Source organism: Solanum stenotomum, chromosome 2, assembly GCF_019186545.1.
Source record: "Solanum stenotomum isolate F172 chromosome 2, ASM1918654v1, whole genome shotgun sequence".
In the NCBI taxonomy this organism is placed as follows: Eukaryota; Viridiplantae; Streptophyta; class Magnoliopsida; order Solanales; family Solanaceae; genus Solanum; species Solanum stenotomum.
Genome location: NC_064283.1, coordinates 8,597,693 through 8,613,561, shown reverse-complemented (window position 1 = coordinate 8,613,561; position 15,869 = coordinate 8,597,693). Strand labels below are relative to the sequence as shown.

Here is a 15,869-nt window from a genome sequence, read left to right as displayed (position 1 = left end):
TTAATTAGATATTTAAAAAAATAGATATTCAAAAACTATACGAAAAGTAATATAAATTGCAATTTTTTGCATATCAATATGATGAAAAAATACATCATAAAATATTAGTTAAAGTTTTTATAGTTTGACTCTAAAAAATGAAACTATGACAATTAAAAGTGGACAGAGACAGTAATTAGTATGTGATGCCTTGGAAAAAACAACGAGTTATATTTGAAGTACTATTGTTACAGTGATTCAAATATTTCTTATTTACTATTAATATATTTAAAACTTTTCGCATAAATACTATTTGTACTATTATTTTTCTTATTTTATTTACTATTTTTCCCCTTTGTTTGATTTAAATACTTATCTTCATTATTCATATATATATCTAATTACCTATTTAATTGCTACTCTTAATATTCATAACTCTTCTGATGTTGATAACCTCTAAATAATTAATCTAAAATTTTAAGATATCTTTTGATATTCCTCTATTTTATCTATATAAATTCAACTTCTAGGTTTCATATGACCCCTATCCAAACGCTTATATATCATTATTGTACTATTTGATTCATGTTTTTGTTTGACTTGATAAATAAAGTCTCTTGAATTATATGACTTTAGTCTTAAGATTGGATACGTTGCATTTTTTCAATTTTTATTTCTTTGTCTTTCTCTATATTAGACTTCTTTAATTTAATCTTATATGAATTTTTTATTTTTGGAAGTTTGTATTTTTATTTGGCCTCAAATTAGTCATTTATGACTTCATTAGAATTTTATTACTATTAACCAAAGTTCAAGTTTGGAGTTAGTTGTTTAAAAGAAATACATTTAAACACTAAAATACGCATTCATTTTGTATTTAATTTCTTGTCCCACTTTTAAATATTTATTTATAACTATTGAATTTTATTATTTATTACACACATGTTTTTATAGAATTATAATTGTTCTAAAGATTTAAAAAATATATATATGGGACACACGACTCAATTCCTACTAAAACTTAAATATAGAATTTGCAAGAGAACTTTCCTAGCAACCTATCAATTTGACTAGGCATCTTTCCTAGCTAAAATATAGCTAGGGCATAGCTACGAAATATTTTCTAGTTAAACCAAAATCCTTAAAGAGAAAAAAATTGCACCAAATTAGATTTCCTTCAAAAAAATTGGCGCCAATTTCGGTTTCCCACCAAAATTTAGCTATAGAATTTGCTTGGAAAGTTCCCAAGCAATGTATTAGCTAGGGATTGTGCGTAGCTAATTCCTAGCTATTATTTGACTAAATTTCTAGACTAAAAAGTTTACTAGGAAACAAGACATTTCTAGCTAAATCCGACGCTAATGTCTTGATTAGCTAGGAATATTAGTTCTCTAGCTAAAATCCGTANAGAATTTGCAAGAGAATTTTCCTAGCAACCTATCAATTTGGCTAGGCATCTTTCCTAGCTAAAATATAGCTAGGGCATAGCTACGAAATATTTTCCTAGTTAAACCAAAATCCTTAAAGAGAGAAAAATTGCACCAAATTAGATTTCCTTCAAAAAAAATTGGCGCCAATTTCGGTTTCCCGCCAAAATTTAGCTATAGAATTTGCTTGGAAAGTTCCCAAGCAATGTATTAGCTAGGGATTGTGCGTAGCTAATTCCTAGCTATTATTTGACTAAATTTCTAGACTAAAAAGTTTACTAGGAAACAAGACATTTCTAGCTAAATCCGACGCTAATGTCTTGATTAGCTAGGAATATTAGTTCTCTAGCTAAAATCCGTAACTAATAGCATGTTTTCTTGTAGTGACTAGTGGATCCATTAGGCAGTTCAAGTCTTATACCTTTGGCCGGGTATAGGATGCTCTGGCAGCGTGAGGTCGATCGTTGTATCATCACTATAGCTCTTATGTGATGGTTGTCGGTTAGAGAAACTCCCACAACAGTTATTGTATCTTTGTATACACACAGAAATTATTGTATTTTTATATACATCAGTTCATTTGTATTTATCATCAACCTAGCATGCTCTTGTTTGCTTGAAACTCCAAAATCAAGGCCAACAATGCACTTCATCTCTCATAAGCTATCATCAATGGATGCATGTCCACCTATTCATCAGAGAAACCCCCATGTAATGCGAGCAATATATAATCCTTGATATCTATGGAAATGTCGCTAAGTGTAAAGTAAGTATTTCAATTGCTGGGACTAGTATATTTAGGGTGCTCATTTTGTTTACTGTATTTAAGACCTTATATTACAGTCGCACATAGTTCGTCTTGGAAGTTTTCATTCGATTTCAAAGATTTTACCTGTATGTATAGAAGCTAGAAAATGACCCTTTCTGCTCAAGCTTTTTCCCCAACTAAATAAATGGAGTTGTTCTTCATTGTAATGACTAATGAGATTACATTTTGTCCAAATAATTCTTATATTTTACTGTGGATTATGAAGAAAAGAAAATTTGGCCGGAAGATCCATTGCTGGAAGCCTGTGTCAGTTTTTACATCGACAGAAATACCGTAAAAAACAAACTCCAATCATCAATTTATCAAAACAACAATAAGTCGAACAAATTCATTTAACATTTTTAATTTTTTTTTTCATGTTTGTTATGATTTTTTTAAAAACTCATAGGACACTCCGTGAAACTTTTAACTTTTAATTCGTTGTCATTCACTTCCATGATAATGAAACATTTGACTCCCAAGTCGTTCTAATGGAAGAAAGATTAACTCAAGTCTTCTTCTTGGGTGGTCCACAAAATGACTTAATGATTATGGAGAAAATTGATTCCACAAACTTTAAGCGTCGTGCGTCGTCCACAATTGACACTTAAAAAATAAATTCCATTGACTCACAAGTCTTGGGTTATTTAAGCTACCACCTAACCTACTATCCCTAGGAATCGAATTCTTCGGTCACCAAGTAAATTGCGGAATATAAATTATGTTATGGTCATAATTTTTTTTTAATTTTATTTTGGAAAATTACTTTCAAATGTCGTTACTTAATTTTTGAAAGAAATTAAGAAATCTTCAATTTAAAAAGATTCTAATGGAAAAGGAGAAAAAGGCCAAATTAGTTCTTTATCTTTGGATTAAGACTCAAAGTCATCCTTGAGTTTTCATATAATAGTCTCTCATGTTTGCAATATTGGTGNGACAAACTTGGTAGCCAGAAATAACATTAGCGGTAGCATACCACCAGAGATTGGAAATGTCAAAGGGCTTTTAGGACTTGATCTTTCATCGAATCATTTGATTGGGCAGATTCCAAAGGTATTTGGAAAATTAACCTCTCTAGTTAATCTTTTTTTGCAAAACAATCGAATTTCTGGCAATATACCTGAGGATTTTGGGTCACTAACAAAGTTAGAGTCCCTCGATCTATCAGACAACAGATTGAATGGGTCAATCCCGATATGTATAGTAGATTTCGTGCACTTGTTTCAGTTGAACCTGAGCAACAACAAGTTTGGCCAGAAAATTCCAAAAGAGATAGGGAGGATAACTCAGCTTAATGTACTTGATTTGAGCTATAATCTTCTGGTTGGAGATATTGTCACACCCCGAGCCTACATCCTGGATGTGGCCGGCACTCGAAGACCATTGCTAGCCCCAAGCGAACCCTTGGCCTGGCTTTCTTAACTCAGCGGAAACCTAACTCAATAGAATAACTACATGCAATACAAGGACATAAAACAACTTAACTGATAAAATTTGGCCAAAAAGGCAACTCGAGTCCCAAGATAGAATATTTACATATATACATAGATGAGAGACTCAAAACTAACTAACTGACTGACTGTCTATGAAGCCTCTAAAATACTGAGATGGATGTTGGGATAGACCCCGCAACATCCTAATAAAACAAAAGTAAGAGAACACAAAATAATAGAGTCCTCCGGAAAACAAGGAGGCCCACCACTGACTCTGGAGTGCTCAGCTGGATCAACGGCATGCTGGATGCTGATCCTGGGTACCTGTGTTTGCATCGTAATAAGATGCAGGCCAACTGGCATCAGTACATTGAATGTACGAGTATGCGAGCTGGAAAACTAAGCAACATAGGCTAGAAGGAAACCTGGAAGAAACTGAATAGCTTACCTGGCTCAACTCAACTCAACCTGACTAACTTCTTTCAATATAAGGCAATTTAAAACAAGTGCAATATAAAGAAAAGTCATTTAAAACATGCTATAAACTCTGTGTGTTTACAAAGATACAATAAGCCTGAGATGTATATATAAATACAAATGAACTGATGTATATAAAAATACAATAATTTCTATGGGAATTTCTCTAACCGACAACCATCACATAAGAGCTATAGTGATGATACATCGATCAACCTCATGCTGCCAGAGCATCCTGTACCCAGCCAAATGTATAGGACCTGAACTGCCTAATGGATCCACTAGTCTAATATGAAAAGGATTCATCTAAAAAGTATGAACCTCTTCTACCCATGGTGACTACATGGTTTTATAGGGGCTGTGGGTTCTTTGAACGCTCCCCCAATTCGGTGCTCAATACTACTCCCAAAAATGTACTGGCTCTTATGTTTTTAAAACATATTTCTTCCTGCTGATTGAGATAATTACTCAAAAACTTAGCTCAAAGGCTATCTTGGAAATCTCGGTTTCCTCTCTTGCTTCATTTAGAAAGCGATAACTCTTTTTTCTGGAAAACTAGCCCGAAGGCTCTTTGGAAATCTCAGTTTCCAATTTTGTTTAAATGTGAAAACATTTCTTTAAAACTTCTTCGGGAATACATAGTTCCCTAATAAATTTTGAGAAATGAACTCAACTTTATACTCTTGACTTAACTTGAAACTCGATACTCTTTACTTGACTTGAAACTTGAACCTTAAAATGAAGTTAAAACGTTCAATAAAGGCTCTTGAACAACTTTGAAAACTTGTTTTGACTTACTTCTTAACTTCTAGACTTGACTTCTAACTTCACTTAACTTTGATCCGAACTCGCCTTGAATTGGATTATGGATTCAAGGTATATGACCACACATTTATGGATGAGTTCTTGACGTTTAGACGTACCTTGGAGTGTTGGAAACAACTATGAAACATAGGTACAATGCCAAGGGACATGCATGAAAAAGTAGGGAATGAAAGGGAAAACTTGGCGTCCTTGGCGCTCTGAGAGGCGCAGAGTGCCAGCCCTCAAGCTTCAGAGGGGCCTGCTGGGCGCTCTGCTTGGCACGCCGCCCCAAGGGCTGGGCTTCAGAGCCCCTTTTGGGGCGTGCTGGCTGGCGTGACGCCCCAACCCCTTTTTCCCGAAAAATTTGACTTTTCTCCCTCATTTCTCCAACTCTAAACCTCCTCAACCTCAAAGGTTCCAGCCCCAAATACTTAGAATCATAAACCCCTCAACATACAATATATTTCAACTCAAAAACACAACCGGAAACATGTCCCAAATCAACAAGGAACTTCAACAACACAAACAACAACATCAACAACATCAACAACACAACCAACAACTTCAACAACACAACCAATCTTTTCTTGGAAATAAAACGAGTTTGGTGTGTGGGGAAAAGAGCCAAACCAACACTATGAACTCACATACCTAGTAGGGATCACCCCTGATGATATCCACGACGATCTTTGACAAAACCTTGCTTGATCTTCTCTTTCTCCTCTTCTTCTCCTCTTCACTCACAAACCCTCACTCTCACTCTTTTAAAAAGGGAAGAACTGATATAAAAATCAGTCTAACAGACTAATATAACCAAAAGAATTGGTTAGGGAAAAGACCAAAATACCCTTAAAATTTTCGGACTAATTTCTCTGCCAACTGCCCAACTTCCAAAGGGCATAACTCACTCAAACGAACTCGGAATTGAGAAAACTCGGTGGAGTTGGAAAGGTCATTCCAAGGGCTTTCCAAACATAACTGGAACTACACCTAACTCATACTGAGATAGGAGTTATGACTGTTCAAAGTTGGCCGAAAACTCACTTTTTCCCATACTTAACCAAATTTTCCAGATTTTAAAACTCTTTCCAAAAATGACTATTTCCAATTCTAAGCCTCTTCATAGTTATTTCAAATTGCCGGATGTTACAGATATACCCCCTCAGTTAGCCAATTTGAAGGTCTTGGTAAACTTAAATCTTTCACACAATGGCCTATCTGGATGCATTCCTAAAGAACTTGAAAGTTCAACTGGTTTGCATGATGTCGTTTTGTCATACAATGAGTTGGAAGGTCCAATCCCTAATAATAAAGCTTTTATCAATGCCTCATTGGAGGGTAATAAAGGTCTTTGCGGAAATGTAACAGGACTCCAGCCTTGTTAAAGGCCGACTTCTATGGTGAAGAAGCACTCAATGGCGAAGGGACGTAAACTCATCCTCATCACTGTACTTCCTGTTACGGGAGCACTAACACTGCTCTGTGTTTTCATTGGTGTTCTCTTTATGTGTAATAAAAGAAGGAGAGTTAGAGAAGTTGAAAGAAGGGATGGTGATGGTTGGATTTCGATATCCATGTTAGATGGGAAGGCATTGTACAGGGACATCTTAAATGCCACAGAAGAGTTTGATGCAAAATTTTGCATTGGGCAAGGAGGACATGGAAGTGTTTACAAGGTAAACCTTCCATTATTAGGAGATATAGCTGTGAAGAGATACACATCCCAAAAGCTTCATAAATGAAGTAAGGGCATTGACTGGGATTAAGCACCGGAACATTGTAAACCTCTACGGCTATTGGTCAAAAGCACAACACTCGCTCTTGGTTTACGAGTATGTGGAGAGGGGGAGTTTGTCGAGTATTCTGAGAAATGAAGTTGAGTCCAAGAAATTTGATTGGCTTAAAAGGGTGAATATCATCAAAGGTGTTGCTTTTGCTTTATCTTACATGCACCGGGATTGTTCACTGCCAATTGTTCATCGAGACATATCAAGCAGTAATGTTTTGGTTGATTCTGAGTATGAAGCTCGTGTTTCAGATTTTGGCATAGCGAAGCTTCTCAAACCAAACTCATCCAATTGCACTGCACTTGCAGGAACATATGGCTATGTTGCACCTGGTAAGGTCTAAATTTTATTTCTGTTTTATTCAGACTTCCTGAACTATAGCCAAACACTCTATACTGTTTTTATCTCATTTACACATCTAAATTGTTATACCATTTTTGGAAATTGTATTGTTTCAGAGCTTGCCTATACAATGAAGGTTACGGGAATTGTAATGTCTACAGCTTTGGAGTATTAGCATTGGAGATAATCAAAGGAAAGCATCTTGGGGAACATATGATCCATTGCTGGAAGCTTGTGTCAGTTTTTACATCGACAGAAATGCCCTAAAAAACAAACTCCAATCATCAATTTATCAAAACAACAATAAGTCTAACAAATTCATTCAACATTTTAAATTTTTTTTCCATGTTTGTATGATTTTTTAAAAAACTCATAGGACACCCCGTGAAACTTTTAAATTTTAATTCGTTTTCATTCACTTCCATGATAATGAAACATTCGACTCCCAAGTCGTTCTAATGGAAGAAAGATTAACTCAAGTCTTCTTCTTGGGTGGTCCACAAAATGACTTAATGATTATGGAGAAAATTGATTCCACAAACTTTAAGCATCGTCCACAATTGACACTTAAAAAATAAATTCCATTGACTCACAAGTCTTGGGTTATTTAAGCTACCACCTAACCTACTATCCCTAGGAATTGAATTCTTCGGTCACCAAGTAAATTGCGGAATATAAATTATGTTATGGTCATAATTTCTTTTTTTTTTTTGGAAAATTACTTTCAAATTTAGTCACTTAATTTTTGAAAGAAATTAAGAAATCTTCAATTTAAAAGATTCTAATGGAAAAAGAGAAAAAGGCCAAAATAGTTTCTTATCTTTGGGTTAAGACTCAAATCTAGAGTCATACTTTAGTTTTCATATGGAGCATTAATAGTTTCTCATGTTTGCAATATTGATGAACTTTTAGACCTCCTCCAAACTTTTTTGCCTATTTTTTAACATTAATTTGTCCACATTTTTATATATGGAATGTTCATTTGTTTTATTATTTATTTAGTAGAAATAATAAGAAGGTGAGAAGAAGAACATCTTGTTTTGTTAAGTTGAAATATTATTGCAGCTAAACTAAGAACAATTTATTATGTTTAGTTAAAATATTATTGCAGCTAAACTAAGAACACCTTGTTCTGTTCAGTTAAAATATTATTGCAGCTAAACTAAGAACACCTTGACATATGATGTTAAAAGAAAAGAAAAGAAAAAATTGTACTATTGCACGTGAAATCGATGTAACTAACCTCTCGATTTTAGGTGCAATAATATTTCTACTAAATAAAACCAGGTATTATTCTTTTTACCTTCTCTCACATGGAGTTATTATTTCTACTAAATATATAAAAAGACGATTAAACATCTCATAGATAAATTATGGATAAAATCAATGTAAAAAGATAGACAAAAAATTGAGGAAGGACCAAAAGTGCATCAATATTGCAAACATGAGGGACTATTAGTGCTTCATGTGAAAACTCAAAAATGACTTTGAGTATTAACCCAAAGATAAATGATTATTCTTAGTTTTTTCTCAATGAAAAAATCTTTAAAAATTTCAAATAAACGAGTAAGGGTCCTTATAAGGGGAATTTTCTCATATAGTCACTCAAAATAATTTAATTAGGCTCTATAGTTATAATTTGTTAATTACGATTCGTAGCTACATGTTAGAGGGAGGAGAGAGACGAGCGAGACTGGGAAAGGGGGGAGAGAGGAGAACGGTATTGGGAGAGGGAAGAGAGAGGCGAGCGATTTCGGGAGAGGGAGTAGAGAGACGAGCAAGAGAGGGAAGAGAGTAGAGAGGTGAATTGTATTTGTATTTCGGTTAGATAATTGTATATATGTAATTAGTATGTATATGTATCAATGATTGTATTTGTATATCTGCATACAATTTGTATTTGTCTAAAATTGAATCGAGTTCAAACATTTGTATTTATATATCCAATCTCTCTCGCTTTATACACACACAAATTATACATTTGTATTTGTATAATTTGTGTTTGTATAAAGCGAGAGAGACATGAAGAAGAGAACTGGGCAGAGAGAGATTTGTATTTGTATAATTAAAAGTGTATAAGATGGAGAGATATGTATATGTATTTATATATCCAATCTCTCTCTCTCTCCCTCTCTCTCGCTTGATACAAACACAAAATATGCATTTGTGTTTGTATAAAGTGAGAGAGAGACTGAGCAGGGAGAGATGACTAAAAAAGAGGAGAGAGAGGGGAGGGAGGCGAGAGAGAGGAATGTAATTATAGCTAGAAGTAAGTTCCGAATTGTAGTTAATACAAACTATAGCCATGTTACCTCTGTCTGAATTTATATGACACTTTCCTTTTTAGTCTGTCCCAAAAAGGACACATTTCTATATTAAGTAACAATTTAACTTTAAATGTTAATTTTACCTTTAATGAGATAGTTTATAGTCAGAGAAATTTCTATCATTCATTTTAAACCATAAATTTTGAAAGTCTTCCTTTTTTTCTTAAACTCCATGCCGAGTCAAACTACTTCACATATAGGAGGGAGTATATGTTTGCTTAATCGCCTAATTTCCCCTTCTTATAAACATTTCAAGAAAGTTTTAAAACCTACATTTCTGCTTACTTTAATCCTTTTGGACTACTGTTGCTTTGTTTTTGGGCTCTGGCCCATTCCAGTTGTTTTTACCATTGGACTCTTTTAAGTCCAAAAGTTCAAATAGGTAAGACGCGAAATCAAGTTATTTATCTTCTGCGAAAGTTCTGTTTGTTTTCATTAGATTTGTTGATCTTTGTCGGTAAAGTTTGTTTCTTTTTCAACTTTTTGAATTTAAGGTCTATCAATAGAGTATTGAGATTTTGTATCCTCGGATTTGGTGAAGAATTTTTTTATGGGAAATGTCATGACTTTGCCCAAAAACGGTTCAATTCATATTCGAGAGTGTAACTGATGAATACTGAATATGACAATTCAATTCAGTTCTGTTTATGCTAACGACTCAATTGAGTTCCTGAGACAGTGACATTGATTTCAAGAAGAATATTGAAAAGGCCAAACACATATACAACTCCATTTAACTTGTCTCTAAATTCAACTCAACCTTGTTTCATATTGAAACTCCAATTCCATTTTTCATGTACCATTAGTCTAAGTGTAGCCGTTGAAGTCTATTTTGATACCATTTTGCTCTATGGTGTCAAAAGTGTTCTTCAAGTACATAGCACACACCTAAAATTAAGCTGTCACCGCGCATGACTTGATGCTTATACTCGTGAAGTTCTAGCTTATCTCTGTATATTTTTTGTTGCTGTTTGCTGATAGCCTATCAAACTGATCCTGCTTTTTGGTGTTGATGGTTTGCTTTGTGTTCAATTGTATCCTCTGTATGCATTATGCACCTTCTGCAGGTGTGCTAAGTTATGTGTTTATATGTACTTTTATCACTTAATCAATGTTTACAGATTTGTATCTAACAATAATAATCATGGTTTGATGTAAACATTGGTGAGTCTATATCTATAATAACTGGAAGTTTGTAATTCTCGAGATATACCACATTTTGTGCTGCTCATTATCTTTTTACTTCCAAGTGCTACCCCAAATTCAGCACCGCTCGGGATGTGTGTGTGACATGTTTCTTCTTCATGGGCCATCCGAACAATAATATCAACATTCCGCTCTGCATGGCCTGAGAAAACAATACAACTATTCACAGTGTTGTTGGCACTTCATGTGTTCTTAAAATTTTGTGTTGGGCTTAAATTTTTATTTGGCAAAATTACTAAACTACACTACATATGTTTACATATTCTCGTTTAATTCCTACTCTTTCATAAAAAATCAAAAATCCCTATTTTTCCCCAAACCCTCTATTCTAGATACTTTATTCTGAAAGAACCCCAAACCCACCTTTCTCATCCCCAAAATCTTGCCTCTAATCTTTTCCCACTACCAAATTAGTTACCGAATTCAAAGCAATTTGATCTTCAAACGATTCTATCTCTATTCAACCGTCCAAAGTTCAAAATAGGTATTATCATCTTCTTCATTTTTCTTTCAAAATCAATTTTTGTGTGTCAATTGATTTTGGATCAGTTGTCAAAATGGATCATCCGTCTTTTAATATTGGGATTTCCCAAATAATAACACCTAACAATGATCAAATTTTTGATTCAGAAGACCCCAACTGGGCAGAACAGAGGTCTAAAAGTTTGCATGCATCGACATTAATGGCAAATCAAACTTCGACGAAGAGAAAATCGAAAAAGGAGGTGGGGGCATTATCTAAAGCAAAGGATGCAAAAACTCAAAAGAAAATGGATAGAAAGGTTGCCCCTCCCATTTCTCGACCAACACTACCCATTGTATGCATTTCTTTTGCTTTTAATTTAGACATTGTTGAAAAATAAATTTTTATTGTATATATTGAAATCTGGAGTTGTTACCCAGAAACACTGATTATTTTATCAAATGTTGGTATTGAGTATAACTTTTACATTTGTAGATGAAAGATTATTTTTTGTCAATTTTTTTTGTGTTGAGAACTGTATCTAAGATAGGCATTCAATTCACAGTATGATATGTAGGTTGTTTGTTGTACAATGTATCATAATCATAGATATTCACATGAATGATACGTAAACAAAATAAAATAGATCTGGTAGTTAACATTTTGTATCATATTTAAATATAAGTCAGTGTATATACAGAAGTTATATGATTTTGTGTATCAGTCATGTATTGTTATTATGTAGTGTAAAATGATCTGAAACATAATATTTTGAATAAATATTTGGCCTTTCCTTTTTTAGTTCTGTATGCATCATTTATCGGTTTAGTGATTGATCAACATCATTTATGTTTATGGAATTGCAGAATATGAAATATGTAATTAAACATATTCCAAAGCAACCTCTAAAGTTTGGTCCTACTTACAACTCAAATTTTAATGAAAACTTAGTGTTGTCAATAAAGGATGAAGGTATGAAATTATTTAAGGATACTATATTTGGNATTTGGATAACTTGGTTGTCTTATCAATGAGTTACAATCACTTTTCAGGCCATTTACTAGAGCAGCTTTGCAAAGGTGGGAAACTTGAGATTTTCACGGTGAACGGTAACAAGCTTACAGGGCCAATCCCAAGAAGCTTGAGCAAGTGCTCGAGTTTCAAAAGGGTGCTCTTCAATAACAACAGCTTTACTGGGAATTTATCTGAAGCTTTTGGCATCCATCCAGAGCTTCTGTTCATTGATTTGAGCGACAATGATTTCATGGTGAACTCAGCGGTAACTGGGGAAAATGCAAAAAATTTATTGATCTGCGTGTAGCCAGAAATAACATTAGTGGTAGCATACCACCAGAGATTGGAAATGTCAAAGGGCTTTTAGGACTTGATCTTTCATCGAATCATTTGATTGGGCAGATTCCAAAGGAATTTGGAAAATTAACTTCTCTGGTTAAGCTTTCTGTGCAGAACAACAATATCTCTGGAAATATACCGGAGGAACTTGGGTCACTAACAAAGTTAGAGTCCCTCGATCTATCATACAACAGATTGAATGGGTCAATCCCGAAGTGTATAGGAGATTTTGTGCACTTGTTTCAGTTGAACCTGAGCAACAACAAGTTTGGCCAGAATATTCCAAGGGACATAGGAAGGATAACTCAGCTTAATGTACTTGATTTGAGCTATAATCTTCTGGTAGGAGATATACCCCCTCAGTTAGCCAATTTGAAGGTCTTGGTAAACTTAAATCTTTCACACAATGACCTATCTGGATGCATTCCTAAAGAACTTGAAAGTTCAACTGGTTTGCATGATGTTGTTTTGTCATACAATGAGTTGGAAGGTCCAATCCTTAATATTAAAGCTTTTATCAATGCCTCATTGGAGGGTAATAAAGGTCTTTGCGGAAATGTAACAGGACTCCAGCCCTGTGAAAGGCCGACTTCTATGGTGAAGAAGCACTCAATGGCGAAGGGACGTAAACTCATCCTCATCACTGTACTTCCTGTTACGGGAGCACTAACACTGCTCTGTGTTTTCATTGGTGTTCTCTTTATGTGTAATAAAAGAAGGAGAGTTAGAGAAGTTGAAAGAAGGGATGGTGATGGTTGGATTTCGATAACCATGTTAGATGGGAAGGCATTGTACAGGGACATCTTAAACGCCACAGAAGAGTTTGATGCAAAATTTTGCATTGGGCAAGGAGGTCACGGAAGTGTTTCAAGGTAAACCTTCCATCATTAGGGAATATAGCTCTGAAGAGACATCATTCTTCATTTCAGAATACTCATCCCAAAAGCTTCATCAATGAAGTAAGGGCATTAACTGGGATTAAGCACCGGAACATTGTGAACCTCTACGGCTATTGTTCGAAAGCACAACACTCACTCTTGGTTTACGAGTATGTGGAGAGGGGGGAGTTTGTCTAGTATTTTGAGCAATAACGTTAAGTCCAAGAAATTGGATTGGTTTAAAAGGGTGAATATCATCAAGGGTGTTGCTTTTTCTTTTTCTTACATGCACCAGGATTGCTCATTATCCATTGTTCATCGAGACATGTCAAGCAATAATGTTTTGCTTGATTCTGTGTATGAAGCTCATGTTGCAGACTTTGGCATAGCAAAGTTTCTCAAGCCAGACTCATCCAATTGTACTGCGCTTGCAGGCACATATAGCTATGTCGTACCTGGTAAGGTCCAACTTAATTTTTTTTATCCTTTTCTCAAACTTCATAAAATATAGCCAAATACTCTATACTGTTTAAATCTCATTTGCACGTGTAAATTGTTAATACTCTTTTGGAAATTGTGTTGTTTCAGAGCTTGCATATACAATGAAGGTTACAGAAATGTGTGATGTTTATTGCTTTGGAGTATTAGCATTGGAGATGATCAAAGGAAAGCATATCGGGGAATATATTACTGTGCTAGCAAATTCGTCGACTATAGATCATGAGTATCTTAGTGATTTGCTAGATGAATGCCTTCCATATCCTGAAGATTAAGTAAAAGATGTTTTGGTTTTTATCATCAAGCTAGCATGCTCTTGTTGTTCTTGAAGCTCCAAAATCAAGGCCAACAGTGCACTTCATATCTCATAGGTTACCATCTATGGATGCACGTCCACCTACTCATGTAAAGCAAGCTTTGAAATCACTGATATATATGTAAGGTGTCTTTGTATGAAAATGAATAATCTACGACACCAAGTGGTTGGGAAGTAAGTTATTTTGATGTTATTTCAAAAAAACAAAAGAAAAATCTATTTCAAAAAGTAAGTTATTTTGATCAGAAGGTCCATTACAAAGTTATTACTGGGAGTAGTATTGTTGTATTGTCAGGGTGCTTATCTGGTTTTATTGTATAAGAGTCTATAATGTAGAAGGTAATTGTTTTTTTCAGTTGAAAGATGGAAATCTTATTTATAGCTTATGAATCACTAATTCAGTACATAGGGAGGAAGAATATAATATATGCAGTTTACAAGATATTACTGTCTTAGCAGCAAACTAGCCCATGTATTCCAAGCTTCATATTTCACTTGATACAACTGATGTTATATTTGAGACTGTTTTTGGTATTTTTGGTGGAAGACAAGTAATGGTTGATTTTGATGGCCAGATAAAGTAAAAAGGAGGGGCATGTTTTTCTTTCCCACTAATTGGCTCAAATTAAGTTGAAAAACAATCTCAACCATTCATGTTTATAAGTCCATCATCTAAATATGCATTGACAAGTATTTTGCAAAATATCTCCCAATATATCATTGACTTCCAAGTCGTTCTAAGTCTTCTTGTATTTTAATGATTCTCTAAACAGTATTAAACTCCCACTGACTCACAAGTCTTGTAATGATTCTCTACACAGTATAAAACTCTACCCTGCACAAGTTCATCGACAACCAAAACAAACAACTAAAATCTTTTAGCTTTCAAGATGGTTCCCGAAATATTTTATTTCCTTCAGTTTGTCACTCTTTTCACTGTTACTTTTGCTTCCATTGAGGAAGCAACTGCTCTCCTCAAATGGAAAGCTACTGTCCTAAGCCAAAATAATTCCTTATTGGCTTCATGGACACTAAGTACTGATGCGTGCAGGGGTTGGTATGGAGTTATATGTTTTAATGGTAGGGTAAACAAGATCAATATTGCTAATGCTGGTGTTGTTGGTACACTCCATGATTTTCCATTTTCATCTTTCCCGTCACTTGAATATGTTGATCTTAGCATGAACCAGCTCTCTGGTATCATACCCCCTGCAATAGGAAACCTCACTAATCTTGTCTATCTTGACTTGTCGATCAACAAGATTTCAGGCAAAATCCCACCTCAAATCGGCTCACTATCAAAGGTTGAGACCCTCTTCATCTTTGACAACCATTTAAATGGTACCATTCCTGTTGAAATAGGGAAGATGAAGTCACTTGAGGTTTTAGCCTTGTATAGGAACAATTTTTCTGGTCCAATTCCAATTACTTTGGGTGACTTAACTGAGCTTAAATTTTTGTACCTTGATTCTAACCAACTTTCTGATCTCATTCCTCGAGAGTTAGGGAATTTGAAAAACCTCGTAGAGCTGGATTTATCCAGTAATCAACTCAGTGGTTCGATTCCAATTACTCTAGGTGGCTTAACTCAGCTCAAAATTTTGTACCTTTATTCTAACCAACTTTCTGGTCCCATTCCTAGTGAATTGGGGAATTTGAAAAACCTCACTGATATGGAACTATCCCATAATAAGCTTAGTGGTTCAATTCCAATTACTTTAGGTGACTTAACTGAGCTCAAAATTTTGTACCTTCATTCTAACCAACTTTC

The 15,869-nt window shown here is 34.6% G+C and overlaps 1 protein-coding gene across 1 annotated transcript in view; it reads left to right on the top strand.

Moving 5' to 3' along the window:
- The window catches only part of LOC125854829 (probable leucine-rich repeat receptor-like protein kinase At1g35710), a 29,471-nt gene that overhangs the window by 12,938 nt on the left and 664 nt on the right, over positions 1–15,869 (top strand). The gene's annotated exons all lie outside the window — the stretch shown is intronic.